Source organism: Cucumis melo, chromosome 6 (assembly GCF_025177605.1).
Source record: "Cucumis melo cultivar AY chromosome 6, USDA_Cmelo_AY_1.0, whole genome shotgun sequence".
Taxonomy (NCBI): Eukaryota; Viridiplantae; Streptophyta; class Magnoliopsida; order Cucurbitales; family Cucurbitaceae; genus Cucumis; species Cucumis melo.
Window position 1 is genome coordinate 14,206,722 of NC_066862.1, and position 11,349 is coordinate 14,218,070.

At 33.8% G+C, this 11,349-nt stretch overlaps 1 long non-coding RNA gene and 1 pseudogene across 2 annotated transcripts; one reads left to right on the top strand and one right to left on the bottom strand.

Annotated features, from left to right (window-relative positions):
* Nucleotides 1–7,151: 7,151 nt before the first annotated feature.
* On the bottom strand, nt 7,152–7,780 carry LOC107991515 (40S ribosomal protein S27-2-like; annotated as a pseudogene).
* Nucleotides 7,781–9,073: 1,293 nt separating this feature from the next.
* Nucleotides 9,074–11,122, top strand: LOC127149892 (uncharacterized). Of its 2 annotated transcripts, XR_007821751.1 has the most exons (5): nt 9,074–9,519; nt 9,651–9,738; nt 9,823–9,879; nt 9,986–10,481; nt 10,669–11,122. It is a non-coding gene; the product is annotated as an uncharacterized LOC127149892 (long non-coding RNA). The 2 variants fall into 2 exon arrangements; XR_007821750.1 differs by having other exon boundaries at nt 9,986–11,122.
* The last annotated feature ends 227 nt before the right edge of the window (nt 11,123–11,349 follow it).

An 11,349-nucleotide genomic window follows, 5' to 3' on the forward strand; every position in this document is an offset into this window, starting at 1 on the left:
TAAAGTTCATATGGATTTCTAATTTGAATGGCTCCTTCTAAAATTACTGAGTTTTTGACTCCCGAATATCCAATTGATTAATTCATTCTTTATAACACATTTTCTTCTTCTTTGATAAATAAGACAGTAATCGTTGGCGTTTTTCAAGAATTTGACATAGACCTCTTTGGGATAAATAGTCTTTTTTTTAAAAAAAGAGATTGGGCCCTGCTTGGTTCCGATTGGATGGCCAAGCACCCATGTAGCAGTCAGCGAGTCGATAACCCTTCAACAAAAACTGAAACCACTAATAAATAGTCTTTTTTTAAAAAAAAAAAAAAGATCGGGCCCTGCTGGATTCCGATTGGACGGTCAAGCACCCATGTAGCAGTCAGTGAGTCGATAACCCTTCAACAAAAACTAAAACCACTACTTCACTCCTTCTTCTTTGCAAATGCTTTGGTCTGAACGTCTTTAATTTACTTCGTCTTTCTATCAAATATTCATCCTTTTCTGAGAATCCCCCAACTTCTTCAGTTGGTTGCAAAAGTGAGCTAGATGAGTGAAGTTGATGATCTAAAGGCAATTAAACAAAGAAGATTTGAGGAAGATGAATTTTGGTTGAAAGAAACCTTTGAAGGTTAGTATTTTAGAGAAACCATAGCATTCTTCATTGTTCTAAGGCTAGCCGACGGAGTACTTGGAGTTTTAGTTTGAAATTTTAAGGTAAGGTATTCAAGAGGATAAGAAACAAGTTTAAAGAAGAAAGTTTTTCAATTTAATTTATGGATTTTGAGTTATGGATATTTTAAGAGAAAACTGAAATTTGATGAACAAGCAGACATATTTAAGCCAAGCCAGTAAGGAGGATGAAGGTCAAGCGTTTAATCTAGGTGGTATAGCCAAAGAGGGTTGTCAAAAGAGGTTAGCACGCTAGGAGATAGGTGGCATTGCAAGGGCAAAAAGTTTTTGTGGCAATAGGCACATGCTAGGTAAGGCTACACGCTCATAAGAAGTTAGTGTGCAATGTAGGATGAAACAATAGGCACAAAGGCCCTACCAAGAAGAAACTCCTCCCCAACTAGGCATTGGTGGCTATACCAGAAGAAGCTTCCAAAGTCAAAGTAAGTTGTCAAGTAAGAGGGAGATCTTTAAAAAAGAAGCATAAACTCCTAAACTCCAAATCTCTTTCATAACCTTGAGATTGAGAAGTAAAGGCTCATAAGGTTTAGGCATCATTGTATAAGAGGGAGCAAACGATCAGAGTGAAGTTGCTCGAGAAGAGGCATCCCTTTGCACCAGCAGCAGTGGTTGTCTCGGTTCTTGTTTAAGTTGTAGTAGGTCGTGGTTCTTTCGGTTGAGAAAGTAGCTCTCACTCTTCCAATCTCATATATTATTCGATTTTCATATTGTATATTTCAAAATTTTCCAATTAGAGTAGATTGAGTGCATCGATTCCTGTGTAGGCGGCAAGGCTATGTCACTAGGTGAGATGGGCACAAGCAGGCAACAATGAGGTCAGTGGCACTGCTCAGGGCCATGCCATGACCTGTTTGCACGCCAACCATGCCCATTGAATGTCATGGCCATGGTTAATGACATAGTGTCCAAAATGTTATTTTTGACATTTTTATGAATTTTGAGTGAAATGTGGATATTTTCTAAGGACAAGAGGATTAGGAACTTAATTCTCTTATTGCAGGACAAGAAGAAATTGTGCAAGTCTATAAACTTGAGGGTTCTAATCGTGAATGACAAAATATTTTTTAGGGTAATTAAAATGGATAACAATTTTTAGAATAATTATTAACTATGTAGCAATATTTTTAAAAAATTGTAAATATAGCAAAATCTATCGGTGATAGGTTTCTATCATTGATAGACTCCTATAGTTTATCGGTGATAGAACAACATTTGCTACATGGTCTATTAGTGATAGACCCCTATCATTGATAGTTTTTGACAAATTTTGCTATATTTGCAATTTTTTTAAAATGTTGCTATATACTTAATTATTTTGAATATAATTGCTACATTTGCAACTATCCCTATTTTCTAATATTGCTTGCCTCTTAATTAGGGTGTGTATTTATGATGTGTTCTGAGCTATCGTGAATATTGAATTTTAGTTTTAAGTATGCGACTAGACTAAACAACAAAGCTAGGGTCATGCAATAAAAAAGGTTGACACCTACTTATCTGTGGCTTAGGTCTAATGATATGTTTATTGCATACAAGTTTTTCCTTATTTTCCCCAAGTGTAAGCGAAAGAAAGATTTCCTGGATTAGTCAGGGTCGAACACAGAGGATTTTTGTTACTTAAGGTTATAATGTGTGGTCTTACTTCAGGCGGTGTCTATACAGTATAAATGTTATAACAGTATCATCTACTTTACGTATGACTAAACTATATACGTGGAGAAACAAGATGGAAGTAGATGGAGTGGTTATTTATGATATAAACTCAGCTTTGTTTAGGCGATGTAGATTAAGGAATGTCTATGTTGCCAGAAGGACTATCGCTAAAAAGTAAAGTGTGGGATGTCTCGCAAGAAAAGGAATGCGAAAGGAGGAAAGACAAATATGAAACACCAAGTTGAAGTTCCATCACGGGATGGTGAATGGCGAGGAAAGAGTGGTTGTCTAGGAAAGGTATTATGCAAAAGGATGCGATAAAAAGGGGAATTGCAAGAATGAGTAATTGTGTCTAAGTTAAATCGCGTAGATATGGGTAACGTGATAAGAATGAGTGGCCAAAAAAGGCCCATGATTGGATGACGAAAGTTAGGTGTTTGGTACCATAACGTGGGAAGGAACACATTTGTGTCACAAAGAAGTCTTTGATGCACTGTTGGCAAGACTAGACGACCTGAGAATGCAATAAATGATAGCGGCTTCCCGAAGAGATAAAAAGGGATCAAACGATTTAAAGAAGTTTGATTTTCCAAAGTGATAAGGTTAGTGTCTCAAGGAGGGGATGTCCCATCAGCATCTGCATTTAGCTGACATGCAAGTTCACATTGATTGCTTGGGGCAACGAGTCATGAAGTGATGAAATGACCTCTGAACATGGAAGGGACGCTATAAAAAGAGGACAAGGGCTAAAAGAAGGAAAAAAGTTTTTCTAGAGAAAAAGTGAGATGCTCAAATGGAACGATGAGGGAGAAACCCAGAAGACCCAACGATTGGCTAAAGGAGATGCTAAGAAAAAAGAGAAATCCAAAGACAGAAAAGAAAGAAGTGGAGACCAAAGTATATGGGTGAGTGATGAAATCAGAATACTACTTACATTCTGATATGTTATCTGTTAGATTCTTTTCTCTTATTTGCTGCCAATTTAAACTAATATTGTAAAAGTTTTTTTGAAAGTAGGCTATTTGTATAGAAAATGTTTGATTTGAAATATATTTTCTATTTAAAATAACTAATACACATTTCTCAATAATGAAAGGGGTTTTATGTTTAGCTTCTGTAAAGGGGTGACGAGGGATTCAAAATCTTGATATGTAAATATGCCATTTGATGGTAACAGTATCTTTCCAATGGTTCCAAATGTGCGATATTCATGTTACTAAATGTTTCCTAAAAGGAGTAAGTTAAAATGAACCATTATGTTTGTAATGATTGTTTAAGGGTGAAACCCATCGTAAGACATTGACAAGAATCTCTGGTAACTCGCTTGACAAGAATCTCTGGTAACTCGCATAACGTTGGTTAAGTCTTGGGTTCCAAGTTTAGGGGAGGGGAAAAGTCATAGGAAACATTTAGCCCGTCTCCGGCCGCCGTTTGAAGAGTCGTGCCTTAGCCAAGCCAATCGAATTGCAACACGACTTCTTCCAAGCCGCAAGTTTTAGCTAAGCATCCAAGCCGCCCCTGCATGAGCAGTCCTATCCACAAGCTGCTTTCCCTCTAACCCGAGCCAAGTTTAAGCTACACCATTTAGCCAAACCGCCCAGTAACTTTTCACACTTATTTTGACCTATTTGGACCTATTTTGGTAAGTTTTAATGGACTTTGGGTAATACCCATTAAATGGAAATTTTGGATTCTAATTAATTTAATTTGGATTTTAATTTAGATTTTTCTCTTTAAGGTTCAATTGGATAATACTTTGGAAAAATAATATGTGGAATTCTCCCAATAAGTTTTCAACCTTAACTTTGGGTTTTGTCTATTGGAAAGCTTCGATTGTGATAGTTAGGGACTAAACATTTAACAAATTTCGAGGTAAAAGATTATATTACTGGACCTTCAATCTGAATTTAAGAGACTACATGTATTACGACTATACAATGAGGGTAGCTAAGATGCATAATGTGATGCTCTGAATATTAATTGATGTTAAGTTGGTGGCGATGACTGATGTTGTGTTGTTAATAATGACTGATATGTTTATGGTCATTATGATACTTGATATATTAATCACATGCTTAAGGACGTTTCAATTAATATTCATGTTATGTTATGATGTTTATGATGATGTCACATGTTTTTTTGTTTATGGTGTGTCTGTTAACTTGTATGTTAAGTTTCTTACCTCACCTGTATTGTGATCCTATCTATGGGGTCACTCGCACGACTAGGGGTGTTCCTACAAGATCACTCGCACAATTTAGGAGTGTACCTACGGATCATGTGCACAGTTAAGGGACAATTATATTGTGTATACGGGGTCACTTACACGACTAGGGGTGTTCCGACAAGACCACTCGCACGATTAGGGGTGTATCTATATATTACATATATGTTTATGGAGTGTGTACCTGTGATCACTCGCACGACTAGGGGTGTTTCCATGGAATCGCTTGCACGATTTAGGGGTGTTTGTATGTTCTCACTCACTCAGGTGTGCTCCGTTGGACACGTAACGTTATGTTTATGTTTCTAATGAAAAGTTAACAGACCCCACTCTTTCCTATGTTTAATATTTCAGGCTAAGGTAGAGACCTTAAGAAGCTGGTGAGCGATAGAAAAGGGATCCATGACATGCCATATAGGGACACAGTTCAGCTTCCGCACTTATTTATATGTTTTTTTAGTATTTTAAAATTTAACCATTTTTACTTAAGATCTTGTCATATTTATTTGTTTTTATTGTTAGAATCCACGGGTCACGTTTTCAAATTATTTTTATTGGTTTTGATAATCTTATATTTTTATGAAGATCTTGATTTTGTAAGAATTCCAGTCGTTTGTCTCTTCAAAGAAAGTGAAATTTTGTTATTCGTCTTTTTGAGTAATGACTGTAACTTAGTTTAAAAGTTTGGATCATTACAGTCTTACTTGAAATTTTAGCCAGACAAAGTACTCCTTAGCTGAGAGTAAAAGTTCTCCAATTAATTTGATCCTAATCATAAAATGAAAATTCAGTATCTTAATTAATAAAATTAGCAATGGACTATTATCCAAAAATTCTCCCAAATTAATTACCTTTCTAAAAATTAGGGTCGAAACCAATTCAACCTTGATTAGGAAAAATTCATGATTTAAATCTTAAAATATTAACCAATTGAACCTTAAACCTCAAATGGATCCAAAATTAAATTAACAAAATATTAATTTAATTTCATTGGCTTACCAAGGTTACCCAAATAGAAGTTGAAAAATTCTCTTATCCTTGATGGAAAATTAATCACTTTAAATTTTCAAGCTTTGCCAAAGGGACCAATCTTAATTAAAACTGGTGAAGCGGTAGCAGTAGAGGGTTATCTTAGAAAAGAACATGAAATTTTTTTTTCTTTTTACTTTTCTTTTCAACTTAAGTATTCCAATGCTATTTATAGATCCAAATAATAACAATAATATTTATTATTATTACTATTTCCTTTTCCTTTTAGGATATATATATAATACCAAAATATACATATATCTTTATTTCCATTATCTTTCTTCAGTAAATTCCTTAAATGCACAAAATCTTAAGCATTTATAACCATTAATAATAATAATACTTTATTATTATTTTTTTTCTCTCACCAAAATCTATAATAAACATATATATTTATTTAAACCATCATCTATCTTTTCATGGATTATTTTCTTTTCCAAATAAATATAATTATATTTCGTCATATAATTAACTTCACTTTTCCACATTAATTATTTACACAAAACCAAATAATTAATATCATATTCCACACAAAATCCAAATTATTAATTAAATATATATATCCATATATATACTCAATTAAATCCAATTCCACCAAAACTAACTTTTCCTTCCAAAATGTCAAATTAACTTAAATCTTCAATTTTTTTAATCAATCAAATCTTTTTCAATAAAACATTTAGGGTGCGTTTGGGGGAAGGGTTGAGTTATGGAAGGGTTAGTATTATGATAAAACTAGTGATATGCTAAACCTAGTTTTATCATAACCCTTGTTTGGGAGAAGGGTTTTAAAAATGTAGTTTTATGATAAGAGGTGTTTGGGGGAAGGATTATGGGGAAGGGTTATGATAGTATTATGAATAATATGTGTTTGGGGGAAGGGTTATGTGGGTAGATTTATAAGAAGTTTATGATAAGATATTTGAGGGAGGGTTATATGAGTAGAGTTATGAATATTAATTTTTTTATTTATTAATTTTTTTAAAATTAATATTGTATATATACCAAATAAATTATTATTGCATATATTTTATTACGAAAGCGTCGAACCCCTCTTATTGCATATTGTTCTTTTCTATGTGTAATGTTATTAAATTATTAAATACAATTGACAAATTTCGAAATAATTTGTTAAAAAATTGCAATAATTTTATTTAAAGTCATTGTTTACAATTACAAACTACTTATTGCATATATTTGTAATTAGCGATATATTGTACATTTGTTTTTACTTATTACGTAACAGTTGAACGCCATAATGTTTGAATTATTACTATTCGCCTAAACATTTTTAAACCGAAGTGAAGGGATGTAGAAGGAAAAAAGAGAAAACATATGCAAGTTGACCATTGATAGATTCTCATGCAAATTAAAATAGTGTACAATAAAGAGTGGATAAAAGAAAGTTAATCTTTTACTAAATGCATTTAAAAATTCAGTACACAGCGACCAGATGGGTATTTCTATGATAACCACCTACTTACTCTTGACATATCAATCTACACTTTTAAAAAAGAAAATACTAGTTTGAGCTATTGAAGGAAGGAAGCCATCCACCGCATCATCAATCACCCTTTCTCCTGAAAAAACACCACTCGGTGAGTCTAGCATGTCCTCCCGTCGGCTGGCATAAGACTGTTCGGCAGTTAGCGCATACCACAACAATTTGAGAGTGGCTAAAGACAATGGTACTGCATTTTGTTGACCAAAACAATCGTCATCAGAAATTTCAATCTACATCATCTTCAAGCAGAATCCAAAAGAGTTGCAAATATATCGAACTAGTGACAAGTGATGGAACTTACATGTTGAAACATCCTTGGCACTTGACGTCGTTCAAATCGTCAACATATGACAATTAAAGCAGTATTGTAAGGATCTCATAATATTATAGAAATCAAGTCAAAAACAGAAACATTAACTACTAAACAAAGAGAACTTGGTGATACGACACTAGATTGATGTGAAAAATTTGAACAGTCACAAGAAATGGCATGGAAAGTAAATAGAAGAAAAAGAATACCATGAAGGAGTTGGGTGATTGCACAAGACGCTTGAGCTTGTACTTCCTCTTCTCTAACTCAGCAGTAAATCAATATCGTTTTGAAGAACCTGTAAATACAAAAACAAAACATCCCATTTCAACAACTCCAGAGTTAACAACCCGATTCGCCTTTTCAAGGCCACAGACATTGAAACAAAAACTAACATTAGATTAATAAGAAAGGGAGTATAGCAAAACAACAAAATCAACAAATAGTATCTGCTACACTTGGAATGAACACAATTAAGAACATTCCATTTGTTTGCAATTCTAAAAATTCAATAAGCACCAGCATGTATTTGAATGTGAATAACTTCAACAATGTTTGAAATTTTTTGTGCATAATTCCATTCAAATTTCACTGCAGGGTTCCAACTTTTGATTTAAAAATTAGAAGAATCCCCTTTATTCTCAACCCATGTTATAAAACATAGTCTGCCACTAAATTCCTACAATACCCGTCTCCCAAAATATCATTCACATGATTCTCAACCATCAAACATTCATTCAAAGAAAAATTAAATCGAAAAACAAAAAACCCAAAAAGACAACCATAAGTTTAAATGTAAACAAAGGATTGAAATGTATCAATTCTTCTACCAAAATACAAATCCATCATTTAAGAGAGTATAAGGTAAAAAACCCATAGCTTAAAATACACCTAAATACATTAAACTAAGCATTCATACAATTTGGGAGAAACAAACATGGAAAAGAACATATCCAAAAGAGAACAAAATAGAATAAATCGAGTAGAAGAGGAATGAGAACTCACCATAAATACGAAATAAACAATAAAGAAGTAACAACAATTGAACTTCATCCCAGTAAACATAAAGTAACTTTTTAAATTAAAAAAAAAAAACCCTAAAACACGAAATTCTCCTCTAATTTCTACTGCAAAACAGAATTCATTAACCAATTTTGACAAAGGGTGATGAAGAACGTTTGCAAACAAATTCAAGCGAAATTAGAAGCAAACCTAAAGAACTGAAGGAAGGAAGGAAAGGAAGACAGAGGAGAACGAAAAGGAAAATCGAATTTATTTAATTATACCGGCCGAACTTCTGTTCAAGGAATCGACGCAAATTGAAAATGGAAGAGAATAGGCACTACTACAAAACTGGGTTTATTTGACGCTTTTATAATTGATATACTTGACAGTTTTAATAAAAACTCTCAAGTAACATAAAAAAGCGTGAAGAATAAGAAAGAGTAAAAAAAGCCACCATTTTTGTTTTTTTGTTTTAAATACTTGACAGGTTAAAAGTGTCAAAATTATTTTTAATTACTTGACATTTAAAAAATGTCAAATAATATATAATTTTCAATATTTCAAATAATTTTTTTCCTCTTTTAATTTACTTTCCCAAATTTACTCTCTTCTCCCCCAAATTTTGTAAAAAAAATTAAACCCTAACTTTTCCCTCTCCCATATTTCTCTTCTAGATTGCAACCCCACGCCCCTTTTCGTTTGCTCGATCACAAGCCCCCCACATCTCCTTTCGTCTGCTCGATCGCAAACCACCACAATAGGTTCATCGCCGCCACCGTTGAAGAAATCGTGTTCATCCGCCGCTGCCGGTGAAGACATTGTGTTCGTCCACCATCATTCAGAACAGGTTCGTCTGCAATAGTTCATCCGCTGCCGTAACAGTTCATCCACCGCTACAACAGTTCGTCTGCCACCGCAACAAGTTCGTTGCCACAATAGGTTCGTTTGCTGCAACAGGTTCGTCTGCCACAAGCTGCCGCCGCTCAAGCCCTTTTTCAATTTGTTTTCGCCCTTTTAAGAAGCTCTTCCGTCGCCTTCCTTCCCTATCCATATGAGAGCCTTCATGGAAGTCTCAGCTGATGATCGTCTTAATTTTGGGAAGATGGGTTATGGGTAAAAACCCCAGATTTTCATTCCTTTTTCATTGCTCCTTTCGTTTTGATGCTTTATTTAAAGATTCTGAACTGGGTCTTTTTTGTTTTTCGATTTGTGTTCTGTTTTTAATTTGTGGGTGTTGTTTATAGATGCCAGCATTACCGTAGGAGATGTAAGATTCGAGCCCCTTGCTATAATGAAATCTACCCCTGTCGCCTTTGTCATAACGAAGCTAAGGTTTGTTCTTGTTGTCTATTCATGTTATTATCCTTCTCGTTTACTCTTACTTATGTATTTCATTCCTTGTTGTTGATGGATTAGAGTGTGATGAGCAGACTCTCTGATCGTCATTAGCTCAATTGTTTTGACGTTAAACAAGTATGGTTTTCTTTAATCTTTTTCCCATTCCTTCCATTGGTTTTGTAATATTATCTGTAAGTGTTCAATGACAGTCGATTGATATCTTTTCCCAAACCTGAATCAGGTCGTCTGTGCAGTCTGTGACACGGAGCAGCCAGTATGGAAATGTTATTTTTATCATTTTATTAATATTAAGTTTTATACTTTTATGTGTGCTTAAATGATCATTAGTTCCTAAACGTGTTTTGGTTAGGATTTGGTTAACTTATTAGCTTTGTCTCATGTTTAACTTGTATTGTATTTAAGCTTATTAGCTCTTGAAGTTGTGCTCCGCTGGTTAGGATTTTCCCTTTGTTTTCTCATGTATACAGCTTGACAATGTGCTCAAGTTATGCTCTGCCATTATGCAACCTCTGATGCCAAAAGCTCTTTGGGTTTATTTCGAGTTTTTAATAAATTCCACACATCTTTATTTTCCTTCTAATGTTAGACTCTGGGGCTTTATTTCGAGTAGGATTCTCATCTTAAGCCTCATCGTCGCTCCTTTTCTGCAATGATGCCATCATCGTTCAACTGGGTTCATGTTCTTCAGAGTTTAGGAGGCTTTGGAGAAGAAGAAGGTAACTTCGCTTCTTCTTGTTTATGAGTTAATATTTGTGGGAAAGGTTATTAAGAAGAAGAATAAAAGGGAAATAGTTTGGGAGAATAAAAGGTTATTAAAAATGTCTTATAGTAGTATATGGTCAAGGGTCTTATGCTTCAACATGATTTCATTTCATATATATTATTTCCTAAATCTTCTTCAAGGTTGCTGGGATCTACAACTTTGGCCAAGATGATCTACAACATTCTTTGTTTGGGTTGGTCAGCAGGTTGACCTTAAGCATTATCTGTTTTATGATATTTGACTGATTTGGATATTATATTGTTGGGAATCAATGGATAGGTTATCTTCATTTTTCCTTTGAGCTCTAACTTATTCTTTTGAAATTTTGAAATTTTAGGCACAATCTCACTAAATTTGTGAAACATGCTTCCAGGAAAGGAATTTCTATTGATGAAATAAATCTTAGTTCAAGAGGACATGGAAAGGTTCGTATTGTAGCATAGACATGTATATTTTGTTTATATAATTAAACATAGATGAAAAGTTTGGGATTGTTAGAAGTTTGGGCTACACATATATGTTGTAATTAAGTATGTAATGGCCAACTTATATATGGTTCATTGATATATATATATGCAATTTCTTTGATGGAAAGTTTGAGTTGATTTCAATTTTTCAATTGATGTGTATTTCAATATTGTTGGACTTCAAAACAGGTGAATGATAAAATATATAATTTTTTATTTGAACAAATCTTATATAGTTGATACCTATAAACTGTCAAGTATAATTTCACTTGACGTGTAAAACCTGTCAAAAATAAAACCCCCTTATTCTTGACACTGGATTAGTTGACGCATAAAAACTGTCAAGTATAATTA